The sequence below is a fragment of the Piliocolobus tephrosceles genome, chromosome 8 (assembly GCF_002776525.5).
Source record: "Piliocolobus tephrosceles isolate RC106 chromosome 8, ASM277652v3, whole genome shotgun sequence".
Taxonomy (NCBI): domain Eukaryota; kingdom Metazoa; phylum Chordata; class Mammalia; order Primates; family Cercopithecidae; genus Piliocolobus; species Piliocolobus tephrosceles.
The window spans coordinates 51,787,530-51,811,318 of record NC_045441.1 but is presented as its reverse complement, the minus strand read 5'-3'; the positions used below and the strand labels follow the sequence as shown (position 1 = coordinate 51,811,318).

At 42.8% G+C, this 23,789-nt stretch overlaps 1 protein-coding gene across 13 annotated transcripts in view; it reads right to left on the bottom strand.

Annotated features, from left to right (window-relative positions):
• CPVL (carboxypeptidase vitellogenic like) overlaps positions 1 to 23,789 on the bottom strand; it is a 213,704-nt gene that overhangs the window by 146,347 nt on the left and 43,568 nt on the right. Inside the window, exon 1 of one of the 13 annotated variants that reach the window (XM_023225951.1) lies at positions 17,824 to 18,141. The exons of 11 other annotated variants lie outside the window; for them this stretch is intronic. The gene's annotated coding sequence lies outside the window, so the exon portion shown is untranslated. Of the gene's footprint in view, positions 1 to 17,823; positions 18,142 to 23,789 lie in introns of those variants that run through there. One more of the 13 variants, XM_023225952.2, reaches the window with a different exon arrangement.

Genomic DNA, 23,789 nt, shown 5'->3' with positions numbered 1-23,789 from the left:
GGCAGGAGAATCACTTGAACCCAGGAGGTGGAGGGTGCATGAGCTGAGATTGCACTACTGCACTCCAGCCTGGGCAACAGAGTAAGACTTTCTCAAAAAAATTAAAAATAATAAATAAATAATTTAAAATTTAGAAAAAAAATTTCTCTGCTCTCTGCCAGCTGGGGTGCAAGTGTTTCAGCTAACAATGAAAGGGAAACACATCTCTGAGTAGATGATCTGAGAATGAGAGGGAGCTGGCCTTGAGGAAACAGTGCAAAGGCCCTGCAGTGCAAACAAGGTGCTTACTGTGGGTTGGTGGGCACAGTCAATAGGGGAGGGAGTGGTACACAATAAGGTTGGAGAGATAAAGCAGTGCTCAGAGAGTCTTATCTTCCTTCACCTGTGTTAGCATTTTATTCTAACAATAATGGGAGACCACTGGAGAGTTTACAGCAAGGGAGAAATATCATCTGATTTACACTGTGACATGATTGCTGTGGTTGCTATCTAACAAGTAGACTTAAGGAGAATCAGGATGGAACCAGGATACCTAATAAGAGGCCGCTGTCATAACCCAGGAGCTATTACAAAGGCTGGGGTCAAAGAGTAGCAGGGAAGGTAATGAGAAATGGTCAGCTACATTTTGAAGGCAGATCTACGAGTATTTACTCATAGACCAGATATAATGGCTGAGGAAAGACAAGAAGTACAAGAATGGCACCTGTTTTCTGCCCAGAGTAACTGCATGGATTATTATGCGCTGAGTTGAAGATATTTTGAAGTCCTAACTCCTAGTACCTTAGAATATGACCTTATTTGAAAACAGGGTCTTTGCAGATGTAGTAAGGTTGATGCAAAAGCAATTGTGGTTTTTGCCATTACTTTTTTTTGGATACAAGTCTCACTTGGTCGCCAGGGTGGAGTGCGGTGGCGCAATCTCGCCTCACTGCAACCTCTGCCTCCTGGGTTCAAACGATTCCCCTGCCTCAGCCTCCCAAGTAGCTGGGACTACAGGTGTGTGCTACCACTCCGGCTAATTTTTTGTATTTCAGTAGAGAGGGGGTTTCACCATGTTAGCCAGGATGGTCTCGATCTCCTGACCTCATGATCTGCCCACCTCGTCTTCCCAAAGTGCTGGGATTACAGGCGTGAGCCACACTACTTTTAATTAAAAGTAATTTTATACCAACCTAATAATTAGCTACAATGAGATTATACTGGAGTTGGGTGAGGGCAGGGCTTTCATCCAATAAAACTCGTGTCCTTATCATAAGAGGAGGGAACTATAGAGGAGAATGCCATGTGACAACAGACGCAGACACTAAGTGATACATCTACAAGCCAAGGAGTGCCAGGATTGCTGGCAAACACCAGCAGCTAGAAGAGGCAGGGAAGATTGTAGGCTACAGGTTTCAGGGGGAGCATGGTCCTGCTGACACATTAATTCTGGACTCTAGCATTCAGAACTGTGAGACAATAAATTTCTGTTGTTTTATGTTACCCAGATGGTGGTGTTTTGTCACAGTATCCCTAGGAAACTAATACATGAATAGTGGGGCCATGATTGGAGCTCAGGAAGACCATGGAAGGAGTTGGGATGGAGGGTGTGAAGGCACAAAACCCCAAGAGTTCTACTCTAAGTTGCCTGGTAGGCGTCCAGTGAAAATTCTGACTGGCCAACACTAAGCTGGAAAAGGGAAGCAAAATTGATTTCTTACATCAAATATGTCTGGCATTATGCAAGCCAGGATTTCCCATGGGGTCCTTTATGCAATACCAATTCTGCAACATATTAACAGATTTTATAAGGAAAAACATTTGGGAAAGTCTGGGTTAAATACAATTAATGAGGCTGAGGCAGAAGAATCGCTTGAACCCAGGAGGCTCCCTTGTTACAGAACACCTCATAGCCGTTCACTAACAGACAGCACACCTTTTCTTAACTGTGATACTATTCTTAGACAAGCCCTAAGGCCAGCACTTTATAGAACACATGTCCATATGAGTAAACTCAGTCCCAGGTGAAATAATTTTCTCATGCCCCCTTAGCTATTGAGTAGTAAAGCTGGAATTTGAAGCCATATCTAGGTGATGCCAAAGTCCATGTATTTTCCATATACCACTATATAAACGACAGAATATAACAAAATCTGCCTCAATGCAACTGTTGATAAAAGCGGAATTCTGAATAAACTGGATTGTTTTGTCCATTTGCAGGATTTATAGGTACTGAAACTGCAAGTGAATGAAAGGCATATTTATTTGTAAAGATGTGAAAATCACCGGTCCACAGATTACTTCATAATGGATTTCTAGTGTACTTCTTTCAGTTTCAAAAATTACTTTTTGGGGATAAGTGAAGCTCTCTACTCTTTGGGACATTAAAATCTCATGGCAAAGTCAGTGTCTTCCACTAAGAAATTTTTGTTAGTTTTGCTCAAGTGTAGCCCTGTTCTTCTTAGAATTGCCTCCTTTTGAATGGTGTGAACCCGGGAGGCAGAGGTTGCAGTGAGACGAGATCGCATCACTGCACTCCAGTCTGGGTGACAGAGTGAGACTCTGTCTCAAAAAAAAAAAAAAAAAAAAAAAAAAAAAAAAAAAAAAGAATCACCTCCTTTTTATTGCCTACTATAATTAGAATTTTCAAATAAAAACATTAGGATACACAGGGTGGCAAATACACGGCTAAGATTGGGAACAACGAATGAGAACATTTTATATAAGGATAATCCTAGTAAATTTGGCAATGTCATCAGTTTAACCACCAATCCCTAAAGTGACAGGGGAAACTTCTCCCTGATTCTAAAAGAGCGACTACTGTTTGTAGCAGTAACCACTCTATAGGATTCGCTTCCACGATTCTAGTATATTTCTCAGCTCTTTTCCATATGTTATCTCATTCAAGCGTCACCTCCACTCTTTGTTTTTTTTGTTTTGTTTTTTTGAGACAGGGTCTCACTCTGTGGCCAACAATCTTGGCTCACAGGAATTTCCACCTCCTGGGCATAAGTGATCCTACCACCTCATCCTCCAGAGTAGCTAGGACCACTGGTGCATGCCACTACACACAGCTAATTTTTGTACTTTTCGTAGAGATGGAATTTCACCATGTTGGCCAGGCTGGTCTCGAGCTCCTGGGCTCAAGCGATTCGCCTGCCTTGGCCTCCTAAAGTGCTGGAATTACAGGCATGAGCCACTGCGCCTTGGCCCACCTCCATTCTTGAAAAGAGTTAGTGTAGTACTTCAATAGAGGCCCATGCTGACTCGGCCACTTTGCAAGTGGTAATACTCTAGGCAGCAGCTGAGCTGGAACGGATTCCAAGTTGACTGGACCATCCACTCATTCACTGAATAAATATATCCTTAGCTCATACAATGAATAAAACAGACAGCATCTGCCTTCATGAACTCAGGAAGAGAGACAGGCGAGGCTTTTAAGAAAATCAAAGCAGGATAAATGGAATAGAAAGGAAAGGGGTCAAGCAGTGGCACTACCTGAGAAGGTGGTCAGGGAAGGCCCCCCTGAGTAGGTGACACCTGAGCAGATCTGAGGGCATGAGACAGTGTCTAGGAAGAAGAGAGTTCCTGGCAGGAGAACAGTGACCACAAAGGCCATTAACAGGAAACAGTGCAGATGGAAGCCCATGGTGGGAGCCAGTGAGCCATGGTCAGAGTGGTTCGAAGGGGGATCAGGTATAGACTCGTGCTGGGTATTGAAAGCCAACCTGTGTTTTAGGGCACTGCTTCTTCCCAGCTCTGGATATCTCTATCAGTGTCCAGGAAGTCCAACAGTGTAACACTGCTGGCTCCTTGCTGCTGCCTTCTTCCCTCTGTAGGGGCAGGATGTCAGGCAGAAGGGTTCACCTTATGGGTACATTTGGATAAACTGGTCATGTTGGGCTCACCTCACTCCCCATCCCCACACGGAGCGGTGCTTTTCTCTCTCCACCCTGTGTGAACCTGAGGATTGCTGGGCAAGTCTGCTCAACTCGGGCATCAGTCATAGGAAACCCATTTGCCCAAAAGGAAAAGTGCCATTCCAGCCCGGCCTCCCTCGTTAATCAAGCTGATGTTTCGCTGTCCTGCTGCCTTGCTCTTCTGTCTTATTTCTCAATTTCTTCAGAACTCAGGAGAGAAAGACAAAGTGCTGTGTTTTGGGCTCTCTCAGAGATCTCAAAAATGGAATTTAGGTTTATTCTAGTGTAACCCCTCCACTCCACTGTCTTTATTTTCCTGCAAACATTTCATCATACATACAATTGAAGAAAGGCATGGTTAACAGTATCAGCTTCATCAGCCATACCCAAAATTTAAAGCCCCATACAATCTGGTTTGCTCACACCAACACTGAAAAAGAGCAAGTGGGGCATGAGAAATGACCTCTCAGATCAAACCAGCCAAAATGTCTTCACACAGCTAATCCAAGGGCAACAAAGTCACTGCATTCCCTCACTAGGTATTTGAAAATCCACTGCGTATAGTATCTAAGGTGGAGACAACATAAAAAGCCCACAGACTGGTTCATCTGCTTCATAAGGCACTGAACACCCTCTATTATTGCTTCTGTCAGCAGTTTCTGAAAGCAAAAATAAATACATAAATAAAATCCTGTTTTCATTCTTACTTAATGTATTCTGACTTCTGTGCATATCATCTTGCTAAAATCATTAATAATCTCCATATTTCTAAATTCAAAAGAAAAATCTGTCTTTATCTTTATTGACTTTTCTGACACGCTGCTACTGCCCCTTTGGTAAATTTATCGATGCCTTGCCTTCTGTAATTTGTGTTTTCATGGTTCTAAAATTCTTCTAGGATTCTATCCTTGGTCCACAGCTTATCACACTTCCACACACTAAAAAATGGTCTCATCACTAAAACCAGCACTTTCTGTGGACACCACTCAAAATGAGAGTGCCTCTCAAAAGCTTCTGCCTCATCCATCCAACTGCCTGCCTAACATTTTTACCTGATGCCCCATGGGTATATGAAACTCAACATGTCAAAATGGCATTTAATCCTGCTGAAACGTGGTGAGTCAGAAACATTTATTTCTGTCCCCTCATGAAAACTCTCTAAAATGAGAGTGAAGACATTTTTTAAAGTTACAAATCCCAATACCCAAGAAAATAGGAGAGACAATAGTAAATGGGGCAGATCAAATTTTTGTTGTTAGATGGAAAGTGAACAGATAGTTTGCAGAGAATGAAAGCAGAATATAAACGAGAAACAAGCTAATTCAAACCATGCAACTACAGAAAAGGTCAAAACTGGTAAGTACTGTAGAAGGCAAAAGCGAAGTATGGGGCTGAAAATGGAGGAATTGGTATGAGTCTATAACAGCATTTAGATCCTCAAGTCCCTCCCCAATCTAAAAGAGGAGGTGAGAGCCTTATTCTGTAGAAAATTAATTATTTGGACATTTTCAGTAGAGACACTCTAGACTTGGGAATGTAAGAAACAGTGAAAGTTGGGGAAGAGATACCCTACTGAAAACTCGGGAAGTCTACACACTGAACACAATGACAGACCCCAGCCCTTGAACACTCAGCAGTAAGAATGTTGGCAGTAAGGACTCTATACCTTCATTCTTCAGCTTCTGCAGGAGACTGAAGGATTCTTTTTTGCAAAAACTGCATTCTCTTAGAGAAAGAACATACACATAATGACATGTAGGATCCTCCAACGAAGCGTGTTGAATCCACCAATCAACCGCAAGGAGCCAGTAAACTGCTGACAAATCCCTTCAACACAGTGTCCAACCAGCAATTTAGTTTCTCACACTTAATACGTAAACAGACTTCAAGGAACTATTGGGTATTTGAGGAAAGCCTCCAGCTTGGTAGAAAATCCAAAAGAAACAGCACAAAAACAAAAACTCACAAGAAATAGCAATGTATGAAGCAGAATAACTCTCCAAAAACCAAAATATCTTTAAGGAGATAAGAGAAGATATTGCATTCATTAAACAACAGAATAAAAAATAAGAACATGCTTCTGAAAATTAAAAATACAATAGTAGAAATCTTAAGAATTTGATAAAAGGACAGTGCAATTAAGTTATAGAATCTCACAGAAAATATAATTGAAAGATAACAGAACTTTTAAAAATAGGGAGAAAAAAGATAAGGAAATTAGAAGATTGGTTCCAGAAGATCAATATCTGACTAATGGAAGTTCCAGAAAAAGATGGCAGATAAAATTCAGGGGAGATCAGGTGGCTCATGCCTGTAATCCCAGAACTTTGGGAGACCAAGGCAGAAGGATAGCTTGAGCCCAGGAGTTCGAGACCAGCCTGGGCAACATAATGAAATTTCATTTCTACAAAAAAAGTTTACAAAATTAGCCAGACATGGTGGCACACACCTGTGATCCCAGTTACTTGGGGAGCTGAAGTGGGATTATCACTTGGGCCCCAGGAGGTCAAGGCTCCAGTGAGCCATGATCGCACCACTGCACTCCAGCCTAGATGACAGAAAGACATGTTGTCTCAAAGAAAAAAAAAAAAAAATCAGGGTAAGGAATTATCAAAGAAATAGTGTGAAAATATCTGCAGAGGTATAGATATGATTTTTCAGATTTAAAGGAACCATCAAGTTCCCGGATCAATAAATGAAGAGATGAAGAACACATTTCAGAAATAAAGTGACTATTAGAAACTTTCCAGAGAAGAGAGAAAGAGAATGGTATCACATAAAAAGAATCAAGAGCCAAAATTGCATTAGTTTTTTGTTTATTGTGTTTTGTTTTGAGACGGAGTCTCGCTCTGTCACCCAGGCTGGAGCACAGTGGCACAGTCTCAGCTCACCACAACCTCCACCTCCCATGTTCAAGCTATTCTCCTGTCTCAGCCTCCTGAGACTCAGCTGGGATCACAGGTGCATGCCACCACGCCCAACTAATTTTTTTGTATTTTTAGTAGAGATGGGGTTTCACCATGTTGGTCAGGCTGGTCTCGAACTCCTGACCTCGTGATCCACCCACCTCAGCCTCCCAAAGTTCTGGGATTATAGGCATGAGCCACCACACCCAGCCTCTATCAATCATGAGAATAAATTAAATAAATATTCAGAAATATATCAGATTTATTTATTTATTTATTTTTATTTATTTTAGAGATAGGATCTCACTCTGTCACCTAGGCTGCAGTGGCAGTACAATGCTGCAATCACAGCTCACTTCAGCTTCTAGCTTGTGGGCTCAAGCAATCCTCCTGCCTTAGCCTCCCAGAGTGCTGCTATTACAGGTATGAGCTACCACACCCAGCTAGATTCTGATTTTTATTTTTAATTTAATTTTTTTTCACCTGATATACAGCTTGGGAACCAGCCAGTATTTTTGTTGTTGTTGTTGTTGTTGTTGTTTTTAATGTTTCTCATATACCACTTCTCAGAAAGCTACTGGCAAATGTGGTCCACCAAAGCAAGGATGTAAACCAAGAAAGAGGAAGACATGGAAACCCAGTAACAGGGGAACTAGGACTGAAGAGGGGAAGTGAAATCACAGAATAACAGTTTATCTAAAGAGCCACCAGTGCATATTGGAGCAGTAAGACAGACTGGGGGTCCACATGAGATGTCCTCAAGGAAGAAATGTATCTATAACTGACTACTGCATGAGCTTTTGTAAAAAATCATATCAATAAGGATATTACAGCTCTGTCAGCAAGTTTGGACAGAAGTTATAAGAGTGATAGAGAAAACAGAACAATGCAAAGAGGCAATTTTTAAGTTGATGAAGAAAATAAAACTGTACAAGACATGGATTGCAATTATAGTATAGTACTTGGCTCAGTAGTGAGCAATATTTACATAATAAGGTAAACATTAGATATTGATTTAGCAAAAGAGAAAAATTATATCACCATTTGGACAGGTTGGAGGGTAGGAAAGTCAGGAGGTAAGGTATGTAAAAGTGGTAAATTCTCACCTTGTTGAATAAGTCAATCGAAAATACCTCAAATAAAAAGTGAAACTCTAAAACCAATAAATCAAGAAACAGATTAGGCAGATTACTTGGAAATTTGGAATTAAAGGCTAGAAAAAATAGGTAGAAGTATGAGAGGAGGTCTCAGAGATAAGAGAAGGATGGGGAGGGGTGGAGAAGAAAATTTTTTATCGTGAGAATTATAACATTACTTTTATTATATTGACAAAAATCAAAAGTAGTTAAGAAGAACTCAAAAACTAAACTTATTATCTCCTTCCCTAAACTTGTCCTTACTTCCCTATTTTTCATCTTGGTTGGAAATACTCCCATCAACTCAAGTACTAAAGCCAGAAATCCAGGATGTATTCTTGATCTATCTGTTTTTCTCTGACCCTGCATTCCCACAGCCAATCAATCACCAACTGAATCTCCTAGATGTTTTTCAAATTCACCTTTACCTCTCTAAATCTACTCTCATGGCCTAATCCAGTTCTTTATTGTCACTTGTCTGGACTACTGCAAACCTCCAAACTAGTTTCTAACCTTGACTTTAACTCCTAATTAAATAAATCCCTCTATACTTCCCTCATGTGCTGCTGTGTCTCCTACTGAGGTGGCATCACTGTCTGGGGTAAATACCTGGGGTTTGCCATCTCACACCAAAATTAAGGATGTGGACACACACAAGGAGTGAGTTTAGGAGCGGAGGTTTAATAGGCAAAAGAAAAAGGAGAACAGCTCTCTCTCTTGCAAGAGAGAGGGGCATCTGAATGGGAAATCTGGCCCTTCGTGGAGTGCACCAGATTTTATAGACAGGCTTGAGGGGGTATCTGATTTATACAGACATAGATTGGCTCACAGATTGGCTGGACCAGGTATAACATTTACATAGCATACAGGGAAGCTGGCCACCTCACCCTAACCTTATTGTGCAAATGGGCTTTCCACTTAGAAAGCACTATTGTCTGCTCCCTATTGCACAGGTGGTTGGAAAGGAAAAGGGAAGATGGAGCTGCCATTTTGAACATGCCTAGCCCAGGTAGCCTTTTCCTATTGGCACAACTGCCGGCATTCACTCGTGCAAGCTTCCAGCTTACTTGTCTATGGGTGTAGCTCAATTTTATAGGCAGGCTGCTCTTTGTTAGAAAAGAAAATTATTTGGGGTCTGCCTTTCATTAAAAGGAAAACCTTACTGAGGACTCCTGTACCCTCACTATCTGCCTAAATAATTTCTTCTTAATGCCTATATCACTATTTTGGCAGGTCATGGAATTTATAGCGTTTAAAAATTTGTTATGCAGCAATAGATAACCAATATAGAGGCAGAAGAAAAGCATAATTAGGAAGAGGAGAAATAGGATGGAATCTAGAGAAGTCAGTAGAGAGCCGATAAGAGAGAGTTTTCTAGATAGGTTAAGAATCTTTATCCTCTAGTGATTAGGAACTACTGAAGGGCTTGATAATTTGAAAAGAGTACTAGGGACATCAATGTAAGGATGGACTTAAGCCAGAAAGACAGAAGGCAGGAAGGCCAGTTAATATGTTTCACAATAATCTAGAATAAAGATGATGGGAGTTCGAACTAGGGCAGGAAACTAGTAATAACAGCGTGGTGAGGGCAGACTTAAAAATAATTAGAAGGTTGACTGGGTGCAGTGGCTCATGCCTGTAATCCCAGCACTTTGGGAGGCCAAGGTGGGTAGATCACCTGAGGTCAGGAATTCCAGACCAGCCTGGCCAACATGACAAAACCCTGTCTCTACTAAAAATACAAAAATTAGCCAGGCTTGGTGGTATGTGCCCATAATCCCAGCTACTCAGGAGGCTGAGGCAGGAGGATCACTCTAACCCTAGAGGCTGAGGTTGCAGTGAGCCAAGACCACGCCGCTGCACTCCAGCCTGGACAACAGAGCGAGACTTCATCTCCAAATAATAAGAAGAAGAAGAAGAAGGAGAAGAAGAAGGAGAAGAAGAAGGAGAAGGAGAAGGAGAAGAAGAAGAAGAAGAAAGTAAAATTGGAAGAAACTTGTGATTATATATTAGAGTTGAAATAGAACAAAGAATCTAGGATGATCCCAGATGTGACTTAGATGGCTGGGTGGGTGGATGATGGTGCCATTAACCGAGAAAGAGAGAGACCCAAATCCCTGAGAGTGAAAATCAGCTCTACTGCTAATCAGTCTAAGATGCTCCCAACAGAACATTAACAATATTTCTATATACCCAAGGCCACTCTGCAGCTGCAATATGATGGACAGTCCTTTTTTCTGAGCAACTGCTGTATTCTTACCAATGATAGCGCTTTGTCCCTCCCATCTCCTGAACAGCGACTGCTGATAGTTTAAGTTCCTGAGCTGCCATGGGCACTTGGCAGCAGCTAATCCAGCGGGTACCTCTTCCCTGATCCCTCCTTTCATTCATGTAGCACAAGGCCAAACCTTTCAGAGGCTTCTTCCCACTTCTCCATCCCTAGGGTATGTGTCCTCCTTTGCTGCACATAATGCTAACAAACCTAACTTTGTGTCATTATACATGTATTTCTCATATTCTCTGCTCAGTGGGTTTCAAATTCCATCCCACTTGAAAGGTATACTGAGAGAAAGTAGAAGGAAACTAAAAAACAGAGAAAAAAGAGACAATAAAGCCAGACCATAGAGGATGGCTGCGGGCTCCCTATAGTACATTTCATTCTAAGACGAGCAGGAAAGGCTCTGCCACAATTCCTGAATGTACAAGGTCAAAAGTTGCAGCCTTCACTTCACTGACAGGTATATCCTTGGGCAAGCCAATTCACTTCTCGCCTTGGACTTCAGTTCCATCATTTGTAAATTCTGGGGATTTAGATGGACTATATAATTCCCAAAATTCCTCTCAGCTTGGAATGTCTAAGATTTTTAAAATGCAGCCAAGGAGATCAGGCGAAAACTGCTTCAGGCTTTGAGACACAGCGATGATTCACGTAGGCTACCTTAATGAAAGAACTTCCACATCTGCTCTGGGTGCCCTGAACCTACACATTTCTGTCAGTGTTCGTAAGACAACCTAAAAAACCTAAGAAAGGCTGTTTTTTTTTTTTTTTTTTGGCAGGGGGAGGGGGGGCTACAGAACTGATTAAATTACATCTTTTTTGAGCACAGATTTTTAAAAAATCCTGTCAACAAAATTCTAAATCAGTGGCTTCCAGCAATTTTTCTCTGAAACAAAAGTCTCAGATTCTGCAGACACCAATGTTCACATACACGTGTACACAAGAACGGTGGAAAGAGTCATGGCTTCACATGGAGTGTGCGGTCTGCCACCTCAGAAAGCTCCTGGGTCCCAACGGCACAGGCTGTTCATTCTCCTGCCAGGCAAGTTAATACCACCAACACGCCAATAGTTAGCAGGGGAGAAAACAAAACAAAACAAATTATTTCCACTTGACTTGCTGACTGCTAATAATATTCTCCATCAAGTAACCCGGGCAGGAGCATTTCTCGTTTTCAGAATTAGCTATGGCTGCCACTTCCCCTTGTGTCAAATGTAAGGAGATATTTCCTAGGGTCTGCATATGACTCAGAATGGCTTCATCTTTATTTCACATTCTACATTTCTTACTGCTTGACTTAGGAGCATATGAGCTTTTCCCTAGCCAGGCCTTTCCCTGCAACCTACCTACCCTCCCTCAGCACTAAACAATCACATTTCTTGATCCATTCAAACATGCAGGCCTCGCCTGGGCACAGTGGCTCATGCCTGTAATCCCAGCACTTTAGCAGGCCGAGGCAGGAGGATTATTTGAGCCTAGGAGTTTAAGACCAGCCTATGCAATGTGGCAAGACCTCGTCTCAAATCAAAAAAATAAACATATAGGCTTCTACCCACACTCTTCTATACAAACAGTTTTCTCTCCTTTAACAGATCTCAACTCTTTAGAGATTTTCTAGCCATACAGTAAAGGGTGAGAAACTTTGCTAAAACTTGTGGAGTAATGATGAAAAGGGGACAGCATCTACCTTCAAGGAGCCCTCATTCTAGCAAAGAGAGACACGCATGAAAACCAGTAAACCCTAAATACTGTCATAAAGCATGAGGAATGCAGTAGTCGTGCCCCATTACAAATAAACACTGCATTTAGTAAAGTCCTCACTGGAGGATGACCCCATTTACAATGCAAATCCTATTACTCACTATACAACTTGCTACTTCTAACTTTGGGAAAAAAGCATTGAGGAAGCAGCATAATTCTTACGGCTTCCAGAGTCAACTGGGGCTAATCTTGCTCTAGGCTCCACATTCTATCGCACCCTCTCTCCAAAGACTCACCAGGGAAGGAAAATAAGAAAAAAGCAAAAAGTGACCTTAGACAGGCACAACTGTGGGACAATGAGGGAAGGCAGAAGATTGATGGGGTAAAACAAACACACAAGTGAAAATAGAGCTTTTCTCCACTTCACCCTTAATCAGCCAGGGATCGAAGGTATGATCTTAAGGAGAATGAATGAAGTGACTGTTGAACTCAGTGAAGTAGGAAGGTTGCATGACCTTTGTACCAGCTTTAGGGGCTGGCATTTCTGAGAGGGGTTGGCCCTTCCTGTAGAGTTCAAGAAGTTGGGTGAAAACAAGGCACCATCAGAGGGCAGACATCCCACCAATTGTGCAATAACCAATTGTGCAGTGTGCTTTGAGCTTCCCTGCTGATCACCTTTCCAAAACAGAGGGGCCACAGTAAGGAGCCTACATGTGCAAACACCTAACACAGTGCCTAGCATACAGTCAGTAGCATATAGGAAGGCAGTGCAGTCCAGTGGAAATAGCATGACAGATTTAAAATGTGCCCTCAGACCGAGTGTGGTGGCTGATGCCTGTAATCCCAACGATTTGAGAGGCCGAGGTGGGCAGACCATGAGGTCAGGAGTTGCAGACCAGCCTGGCCAACATAGTGAAACCCTGTCTCTACTAAAAATACAAAAATTAGCTGGGCATGGTGGCACATGCCTGTAGTCCCAGCTATTCGGAAAGGTGAGGCAAGAGAATCACTCGAACCCAGGAGGCGGAGTTGCAGTGAGCCAAGATCGCCCCACTGCACTCCAGCCTGGGTGACAGGGAAAGACTCCATTGCAAAAAATAAAAATAAAAAATAAAAAAATAAAGTATGCCTTCACAGCTTCAAATGTGGTTTCTGCCACTTAAAAACTCTGTACCTTGGCCGGGCATTGTGGCTCATGCATGTAATCCCAGCATTTTGGGAGGCCGAGACGGGTGGATCATGAGGTCAGGAGATGGAGACCATCCTGACCAACATGGTAAAACCCTGTCTCTACTAAACACACAAAAATTAGCCAGGTGTGGTGGTACACGCCTGTAGTCCTAGCTACTCAGGAGGTTGAGACAGGAGAATCGCTTGAACCCAGGAGGCAGAGGTTGCGGTGAGCTGAGATTGCACCACTGCACTCCAGCCTGGACAACAGAGTGAGTCTCCACCTCAAAAAAAAAAAAAAAAAAAAAGTAGCTGTTGCCTCGTGAAAAGATAGACAAGTTTATTAAATTACCTGGCTTCTGATCTGGAAGTGGGTTACCTGGAAAAAGCATTGTATGCTCTAAAAGTCCTATATAAAAAAATTATTTAACTTTCTCTTTTTCTTTCCTCTGCCTCACCTTACCCCCTGCACTTCCCAGAATGGGAAAAGGAAGGACTTACTTCACTTTACTAGTGTGGATATGGTCTTCTAGTTAGAGACTGTGGTCAATTATTAAGGAGAACTGCAGCTACAATAACACTGTAGATAAACAGGCATTAAAATACTAACAGATCATTGAACACCTGTATTTATTTTTTGTTCCAAGAACTCTATATATTCAGATTTTCTTCAAGATCTTGTCCTTTTTTTTTCTTCTTCTGTACATTCCCATTCAACAACCCATTGAGTATTAATCACTAGTCCAAATGTTTGTTCAGTCTTGACATTGCTATTGGGCGTTTCAGGACTGTATCACCACTGTCAACTGTCACCTCCACAAGGATAACCAATCAGTCCCTCAAACCCACTGACTCTATAACAGGACATCATCATTCTCCTCAAACTTCCTCCTTCTATGACTTGCAGATGCTTTTTTTTGAGACACAGTCTTGCTCTGTTGCCCAGGCTGGAGTGCAGTGGCGCAATCTCGGCTCACTGGAGGCTCTGCTTCCGGGTTCCAGTGATTCTCCTGCCTCAGCCTCCTGAGTATCTGGGATTACAGGCATGGGCCACCATGCCTGTCTAATTTTTGTATTTTTAGCAGACACAGGGTTTCACCATGTTGGCTAGGCTGGTCTCAAACTCCTGACCTCAGGTGATCCGCCTGCCTCAGCCTCCCAAAGTGCTGGGATTACAAGCGTGAGCCACCACGCCCAGCAACTTCCAGATTCTTAATGATGCTCCCTTATTATTGCAGATGCCTGAGTTCTAAAACCAGAAGTCCTCAAGTCATATCTGTCACCAAGTGCTATTCTACTTCCTTTTTTCTCTGTTCTATCCACAGTTAAACCCTTACTTCCCCCAAGACATTTACAAAGCTTCCTAACACATCTCTCAGACTTGCAGTCCTTTTCCCTCCAACTTAGCCTAACGCTGATACTGCAATGAGCTTTCTAAAACACAAGGCACTCCCTTCCTCCCATGCCTTCAATGGCTCCCACCTGCAACCAGGATAAAGTATAAACTTCCTACGATGAAATGTAATGTCCTCTACCATACGACTCCAACGTAACTTTTCAAACCAAAGTTACATGATCCCTTCACAAACTCCAAGCCTGTGCTCTGCCACATCAAAACTCTCCTTGTTCCCTAACCCTATCCTGCCTTTTATGTTTTTACGGCTTTGCTTAGCAAACCTCCAGGCAAACGATAGGAACTAATCAATGCCAGTTGATTAATCAATTGAAATCAATACCCTGGCTTCTAATCAATAATAGAATATAGGGAGATTCTAGATTGCAAAATTTTTTGACTTTTCTGAAAGTTTAAACCTTTTCATAATCAAACACTGGGAAAAACATTAGTTAAATGAATAAATAAATGAGAAAATGAATCAGTTGGGAGCTGGGTTACATTGTCTCCCAAGAATCATACAGTACAAAAAGACATGTCAAGCAGTCTTTCTGAAAGAGGGGTAATGAGACACACAGTCTCAAAAAGTAAAGGAGGAAGGGCTTAGCCTCAGGGTTCTATGTAAATATTTTGCCCTGTAGACAACTCTAAGCAATTTAAAGACAACCAATAACTAGAATCAGACTAGAGATAAAAAGTTAGGAGATAAGTCCCGACTGTATTGGAAAGATCAGCTGCAAAAAATTTGCTTTTTCAGGCTCCAAGATGTAAGGACACAGTCCTTCCCCCTCTTTCACCACCACCACCCTGTCCTGCACTCCAGGGTCTGAGTTAAAGCAATGAAAGCATGTGATTTCATGTTCAAGGTTATACCTATAATATCTCTGAAGGCAGAGAAATCTCAATACCCTGGTTTCAGTTCAGACACGCTGTAATAGCTGTCTTGTAAACTGTCTATTAAGGCTTACATCTTTGAGCTTGCAAATATAGTATAAAAGTTCAACCTCCATTACTGTTTTTACCAGGAAAGTACAGTTCTTAGTTTTTGCCCAGCTTACCTCTCTCCCAAGTCAATATAGATGTTAATGAGTCATTGTTCTAGAGGTATCTTTCTAATTCTGAGAAGCTTGCCTACTTCTTTTAAATGTTCTTAGTTCAGTCAATGAAAATCCCACACTATAAAGCCATTGGAAATGTTAAACTAAAACAATCATGTTTGCTCTTTAGTGAACCATACTTCCTATTAAGAAGGGGTCACTGGCCAGGCACAGTGGCTCATGCCTGTTATCCCAGCACTTTGGAAGGCGGAGGTGGGAGGATCACTTGAGGTCAGGAGTTCGAGATCAGCCTGGGCAACATGGCAAAACCCCATCTCTACCAAAGATACAAAACTTAGCCGGGCATGGTGGTGTACACCTGTAATTCCAGCTACTCAGGAGGCTGAGGCACCGGAATCGCTTGAACCCGGGAGATGGAGGTTGCAGTGAGCCTGAGATGGTGCCATTGCACTCCAGCTTGGGTGACAAAATGAGACTCTCATCTCAAAAAAAGGAAGAATGGGTCATTACCTATTTACCTTGAGTATCTGGGTGATAATAAACAGATATCTAATGATACCTGAGGCAACAACTGAGTTCCTCCCCTCTCATTGCCTTAGTTCTGTGCATCCCGGGGTAGTATTCAACACTCAATGTTTCCTCTGACAAACTAGATGTTCCCCAAAACAAAAACAAACTCATTTTTTAAAATTCTGTTATATCATTTGCTTCTTTTTTTTATTTTTTGTGGGGAGTGAATTGGTAGACCCAGCGGACTTTCTTAACATACTCTTCTAAGTCATTCAAACTGTCAGTCAAAACCCACCTATTTCTCAGATTAGTAGAATCCCACTATAAAGTGATTTATAAACTGGATTTACATAAACTGGGGGACCAACTGCCCCTCCCAAACAACTCCTATAAAAGATTAATAAAACAACACCGTGTTAAGAACACTGACACTACATTATAAAGGGTTTCCCCTGTACTTAGATAGCATGAGGTATACATCTAAAATGCCCAATTAGTCAAAGGGTCTTGACGACCATGCAGACTTTCAGATGCCAACTAAGTCAGTGCAGTGTATTTTTCCAAAAGTGCTCCAATTCTCCTTTTGGACAACTTTCTTAAACATTATTTATCAAACTAATAAAATGTATTCTCGGTGGACTTTTTATTTCTGCTTACATCTTTGTTCTTACTCATCCCAAATCAAAGAAAGGAAAAAAAAAAGGAGTTGAACATTTAAGCGGGGAAGGGAAAGGCAAGTACTGAGAGGCTCCTTTTTCATTTACTGATGCCAAAACTGAGGCTGTGGAAGATAAGTAACGTCCCTGATGTCATCCAAGTAGTGAATACTAGAACCAGGAATTGCACAGAACTGTCCAGCTCCAAAACCCAAGCACCTTTCTTGGGACCCACTGGGGTTGCAGAGAAGGTGGGGGGCTCAAAGGTGACTGCACACGGGTCATGCGTTGCCACAGTCATTATATGGCCAGAGTTTTAAACATTATTTTGTTCTGTCTTCACCACAGACTTCATCATCAATCACAACTGATGAGGAAAATTACACTTAGCTGAAAAGCCAAGTCCTGCGCTAGGGAGGCATTTTCTATATGTTATTTCTATTTCCAATAAAACAATTATTTAAAAAGAAAAACGTATTATCTCCATCTTTCAGATGGAAAGACTGAGGTTTAGTAGGCTTAAATAATTTGCCCAAGGTCACTAACTAGCCAAGGCCAGAGCTGGGATTTAAATCCATAAATATTTCAAAGTCCTTTTGCTTCTGTATCACCAAGCTGATCTACACTTCGCAGGGAGCTGCTTCCACCTGTCTCCTGTGCCCTTGGTTTCTCCTAATCCTACATTCCAAGAATAAAAGTCTTCCTATATGTTTTCCTTCCTAGGCTGAAGCCAAGTTTCCCTGCTTTGGGCACGTTCAAATAGAAGGCATTTTCCGCTTCTCCTGCTTCTGAGCACCTACGAAATCAACACATCCCCAAAAGACGCGTTGAGGTGGTAAGGGAAAGTGTCCTGCACCCGCCACCCTCCAGCGCTAAGAGCGGTAGAGGACCCCACAGCTTCGCACTTCCCCAGAGGAGCTCCTGCAGTAGGAGGCGCCTTCTAGCCTGGAAGAACGCTAGGTGGGACAGTTGTGCCAGGAACTTTGAAGAGTACTCCCTCGGCTGCGCGCACGCAGTCCATCAACTTGAAAACTTTGACTCGGCCACGACCACCCCATTCCAGTCTCACCCTACGGCGCTTTGCCCCCTGTTGGTGCTAAGGGCTTTTGAGTTCACCTGTTTCGCGCTCCCTACGTCCGAGGGACCGAGGCGAGGACTTGTCGCGCTGAGCCGCCACGACCCACGCGGGAAAAGCAGCACTTACGCGGCGCAGTCGGTGCTCCTCCCAGGGCCGCGGTGCGCAAGGACCCCAGCCGGTTGTGCTTGCAGCGCTTCCCAAGTCAGGCAGAAGTAAGGCAGCCCCACCCAGTCATGAGGACCCTGCAGAACTGGAGCCTTTAAGCGCTCCTCTAGGCTCACATGACCCAGACCTACAGAGCAAAAGGTATGTCGTGTCCCCACCTCCTGGTCCCAGAAACCTGTCCGCACCAAGTCAGCGCTTCCCATGCTGGAAGAAGCAAGCAGCCTTAGGGTGGAATCTTAAAAATTAATAAAGATCGTCGGCTGCGGTGCAATTCAGGTTGGTTTGTCCCTTTGTTTTATTCTGATTTTGTCTCCCACTTTTTAAAATCTGCTATCTTAGAATTTCAACCCTGTATTTTGAAATTATTTCTGCACTCTAGGACTTACTTGCAAGCCCAGGATTTACATTTGGAAAGCGAGTCGTGTTTGATTCCCACTTTTTAAAAAGGCAACACACATTCACTGATGGTCTACATTCCAGCTGCACTAGCAGTAAGCGCGCACCAAGTGCCACTGTCCTGCCAAGCACTCTCCTGAATCACTGCGCTGGAGTCTCAGAGCCACCTGATGTGTTCTGTATCATTATACCCATTTTGCAAGGGGGGAACACAAACTAAGTGAGGTTAAGTAACCCATCCAGGGTCACATTGCTTTTAAGTGACTTGAGTGCGTATTATTAACCATCACCAGGTGCTGGGCATTGAGCCAGCCAGTACGGGAGCAAGAACTAAAAAAGGCAAGCCGGTTGCAATGGCAACTAGATAACACAAAATAAAGGAAGGTCATCATTATCAGCAACAGCAGCATCAACTGCCAGACAAGTGGGAGAGGCCATGGGGAATCTTCTGCACTGTCCCCGGCCAACCTCCATCTCCTCACAGCTAGCTGCAGGAGTGAGCCCAGGGAAACCCGCAGTAGAGCAGCCTAGCCAACCTGACAGGGGAAAAAATTGTTTTATGCCACTTTCAGTTTCGCGTAGTCTGTTATGCAACTAAGGCTAACTAAAGCACTAGTTTTATGAGCTGGAACAAACTAATGTCACTGAATCTCTGTTTTTTCCTAAGTACCTACTTTATTGGGTTGTTGTGAGGACTAACTGAAAAAACGATGTGTAAATCACCCCGCACAGAGTATGTGCTCAGTGACTGCAGTCATTCTTTGCTATCATACCTTCTATTTGGAAGTACTTCCTACCCACCTACCTCTTTATGGAGAAAAATCGGTTTGTGGGAAAATAAATTTTTTAAGGCCAAAATCAGCCCACCTTTAATATTTGCAGGACCCAGGGCAAAAGTACAAACAGAGATTTGTATGCCAGATACCTAAATATTTAAAAGTTATACACCAAGTTAACAAATGATTAAGTACAATAAGTTCTACCTTCCTACCTAGACAAATATGCCTTGGGAATTGACATGAAAGGCCAGATTGAAGCTATGGATGATCTGCACTTAAATATGATGGTGCAGGGAGAGGTGGTTTCTAGTTCCTGGTCTGCAGCCACCTCCTCTCTTCCCACAGGGCTCTAGTCCATTGGTGGAAGCTCAGTCCAGCTTCCCAGAAGCAGCTGTCCCCAGCCACCTCTTGCGCTCAAGAGTATGAACACCAGAGTCAGCAATGTTCGCCCATGGGAGTACAGACATTAGCAGACAACACTGCTGCTGGTGTGCAGACCCTTGAAGGAGGCTCAGTGCCATTTGGGGAGGGAATTTGGAATTTGCCTTCTAAAGTGTGGGCCCTGGACAAGGGCTCCTTGGGTCTAAGTATAAGGACAACTACTGGCCAAACAATACCTATGCCCACATGGAACCACTTAAGAATTAAACTGAATTTTACAGTAAACACAGGATGAGTCATACTGTAGCATATTTATTCAAAAACAGGGTGTCCCAAAAGTCTTCCTGCAATTTTAATAACCTCAAGGCTATAAATGCTGCAACTTATAAGAATACCATTTGAAAGTTAACACTATTTATCTCTGTGAGTGTTGAATAACATATTTTAATTTTCATTTTTGTTTCAGTTCCCCTGAGTGAAATATGGCATACATTAACCAGAAAAGAAAATTATAATTACATTTATTAAAATAATTAAAACAGAGTCAAAAGAAGTAAATGTTCAAATGAGTTTTGTAAGTTTGTAACATTTCAACTTAAGAAGTTATTAAGGCTTAAAACTGCACTAACCTTTTTGGGCTACCCTGTATTTGGGTTTGTCGTGTGTCAGGTTCTGTGCTAGACACTTGATTAAAAAGAAAAAACAAGGAAAAAGATAGTCTTCTTTAAGGAGCTTGAAGTTTAGTTGTGGGGAGGAGATGAAGGGGACACAGAGATTGATCCCATCATACAATATAAGTGCTGTAACTGGGGCTGATAAAGTGTATGGGGGGAACAGAGGACAGGGACCAAATGACTCTGCTCGAAGAGCCAGGGGAATCCTGTCAGAGGAGGTGACTGGAAGCTGGGCATTAAAAAATGAATAGCCACTGAGGGAAAAGGTGGCAGCACAGGCAATGAGCAGGCCACCTGCACTCAGGTTGATGCTGTGCTCTCGGACAGATAGACTGTGTGACACCAGGCATGTTCAGGGTGGGTCGGGGGTTAACTAATACTGAGGTTAGAAAATTAGACTGGAGCCAGCTTGGAAAGGGCGTGAATGCTGAGCTCTAGAGACTGATGTTGTTCAAAATTAGTAGATTGGGAAATCTGTTTCTCTCTCTCTTTTTTTTTTTTTTTTTTTGAGATGCAGTCTTCCTGTGTCGCCCCAGCTGGAGTGCAATGTCGCAATCTCAGCTAACTGCTACCTCCACCTCCCGGGTTAAAGCGATTTCCTTGCCTCAGCCTCCCGAGTAAGCTGGGACTATAAGCGCCCGCCACCACGGCCAGCTAATTTTTTGTATTTGTAGTAGACATGGGGTTTCACCATATTGGCCAGGCTAGTCTCGAACTCCTGACTGCCAGTTATCCACCTGCCTTGGCCTCCCAAAGTGCTGGGATTACAGGTGTAAGCCACCGTGCCCAGCCTGGAAATCCATTTTCTTAAAGAAAGAATAAAATAGAACAAAACAGTACAGAACAGAATAGAACAGGAGTATGTGTTTTCCAGGGAGGTTGTAACTAAGTGGCTATAAACAGTAGAAATTCATTGTCTCATAGTTCTGGAGGCTACAAGTCTGAAATTAAACTGCCAGCAGGGCCAGGTTCCCTCTGAAACCTGGAGGGGAAGGATCCTTCCTCACCTCTTCTAGGTTCTGGTAGCCCCAGGTGTTCCTTGGCTTGTGGCAGCATCAATTCACCCTCTGCTTCAGCCTTCCGGGGCTTTCTCTCTGTGTCTTTTCACAGTGTCTTCCCTCCATGTGTCTGTCTCTGTGTCCTAATTTCACCTACTTATGAGGACACCAATGACATTGGATTAGGGCCCACTCTAATGCCCTCATTTTAGCTTGATTACTTCTACGAAGACTCATTTTCAAAATAAGGCCACTTCACTGCTGCAAGAGATATTTTTAACCCTTTTCTTGTACTGAGAATAATCAAAGGTGGGCCAACAAATCCGTTTGCAAAGAGATTCGTTGAGCCTTCTTCTCTGATTGGCTTTCTTGAAAACAAAGATTTAAAACTGTCAGGTCAATCACAAGCCCTTGTGTTCTCTACACTTGCATATTCTAGCGAGGTTTGGGATTGTTAAGCCCTAGTGGTTCAGAGCATGGGTCAGACCCAGTTCGAATCTAGAACCTTGCACCAATGACCATAAGCAAGTAACTTAATCTCAGTTTTCTCATCTGTACATGATAAAAACACTATTAGCTATCTTGCAGTGTTACTTTTTTTATTTTTTATTTTTTTGAGACGGAGTCTTGCTTTGTCGCCCAGGCTGGAGTGCGGTGGCGCGATCTTGGCTCACTGCAAGCTCCGCCTCCCAGGTTCACGCCATTCTCCTGCCTCAGCCTCCCGAGCAGCTGGGACTACAGGCGCCCGCCACCACGCCCGGCTAATTTTTTGTATTTTTTTTTTTAGTAGAGACGGGGTTTCACTGTGTTAGCCAGGATGGTCTCCATCTCCTGACCTTGTGATCCGCCCGCCTCGGCCTCCCAAAGTGCTGGGATTACAGGTGTGAGCCACAGCGCCTGGCCTTGCAGTGTTATTAAGAGGAAGAAATGAGATAGGAGTACATATAAAGTTCTTGTCATATATAAAGGCTTAATAAATGGCAGCTATAACAATAATAATGGTGATCATGACAATCAAGATTCTAGGCTGTGACTGCAGTTCTTTCCAACTGTCTATCCAAGACAACTAAATTGTATCTGGACACCACACAAAAGCATGCCTCTCACTGACCTATAGCCGGAGCTTTGCTGTGCTCCTTAAATTCCAGTTAAGAAGACACAGAGAACAGATCATTTACGCATCTTGATCAGGTAAATACAATTCCAATTGTCTAAGTGTGTAGGTTTGATTTTACATTTGCAGCTGCTGCCACCAAGACAAATGTGAAGCTGGAAAGGAAACAAGGAGAATTGATTAACCTTGTAGGCAATCATGCCCCTCTCGGAAGTGTCTAGGTCTCTCCCTGCACTTGTCAAGGCTTTTATAGCCATTGTTCCTTTACAGTGTTGTTACTGATCTTCAATGGGCCGCCTCGCAGCGTGGAAACACAGCTCAGAGGCACAGCGAAAAGAGAAATGTCACAGCCCCCACGTGCCACAATTAATTGTTCAATAAACACTTTTCTTAAGGAAAGAAGCCAGATGTGTCACACCCACACACTTGCAAAACAACACTGTGCTATTAAAAAAGGGAGGGGTGTGTGGTGGATCCGGCTGAAGAAAGTCTACAGCTGTTCTGCACCTTAGCTATAAGCACTGAAGGCTTCATTAAGTGAGAAGTAGGCCCAGGTGGCGTTAACCAAACTATAAGACACAGGCACATGCCCTGATCAACTTATTGAAGTGCTTCAGTCTTCTTGTACTTGGTAAGGAAGGGGCACCTCCTAAGACTAGCCACAGGCTACAGACTCCAGGGAAGTTGTGGATAATTACATGGTAATTATTTCTAATAAGTGCTTCCACTCTCAGCATGATTATCCTTCCCTGGGTTGCTTGCCTCCTTATGCCTGGTTTATGTAGGGAAACAATGTCCAAATTAATCTACGACTTTTGTAAGTGAGCCTATACCCCTTTGACGATCCAGATGGCTTAGCGCCCTTTAGCAGCAGGTGTTAAGGCTTTCTTGCAAAAGGCATATTTTCAGTTTCCCTTCGGCTATGGAAAAAGCCAGGCAAATAAGACTTCGGTGGTTTAAGGATAAATTATGGGATTAATATAGACATGGCAACTAAGGACAGCTGGGCAAGCCCTGTGTAAAACCAAGAGAAATAATCACAGCGAACCTTTGGAAGGATTTTGTGGTTTGCCCAACAGTTTTCATATATGTAATCTCTTAATTTTCACATCAGCCCTGCGAGGTATATTTTGATATTATGATGCACCTGCCAATGTGCTCGGGATAGTATCTGATTAAGGGCATGGCCTTAGGAGTAGACGGAGGGGATCTGAATCCCAGCTCAACCACTCATTAGCTGTGTGACCTTTGCTGTGTTAATTAACCTCTCTAAGTCTTAGCCTTCTCATGTATGGGAAGAAAACATCACTAACCCTTCAAGGCTGATGTGAGGATTTGATGAAATTGTATGTGTAGCCATCAATACAATGTCTAGCCCATAGCAAGCAGATCATTCGTTGGCTGAAGGAAAGACGTTTGCAAATGACAAACAGAGTGTAAAGAAACGTCCTTGGGTGAAGCAGTATTTGGAGTCTCTTCTTTTTCTCGTTTAGGTTT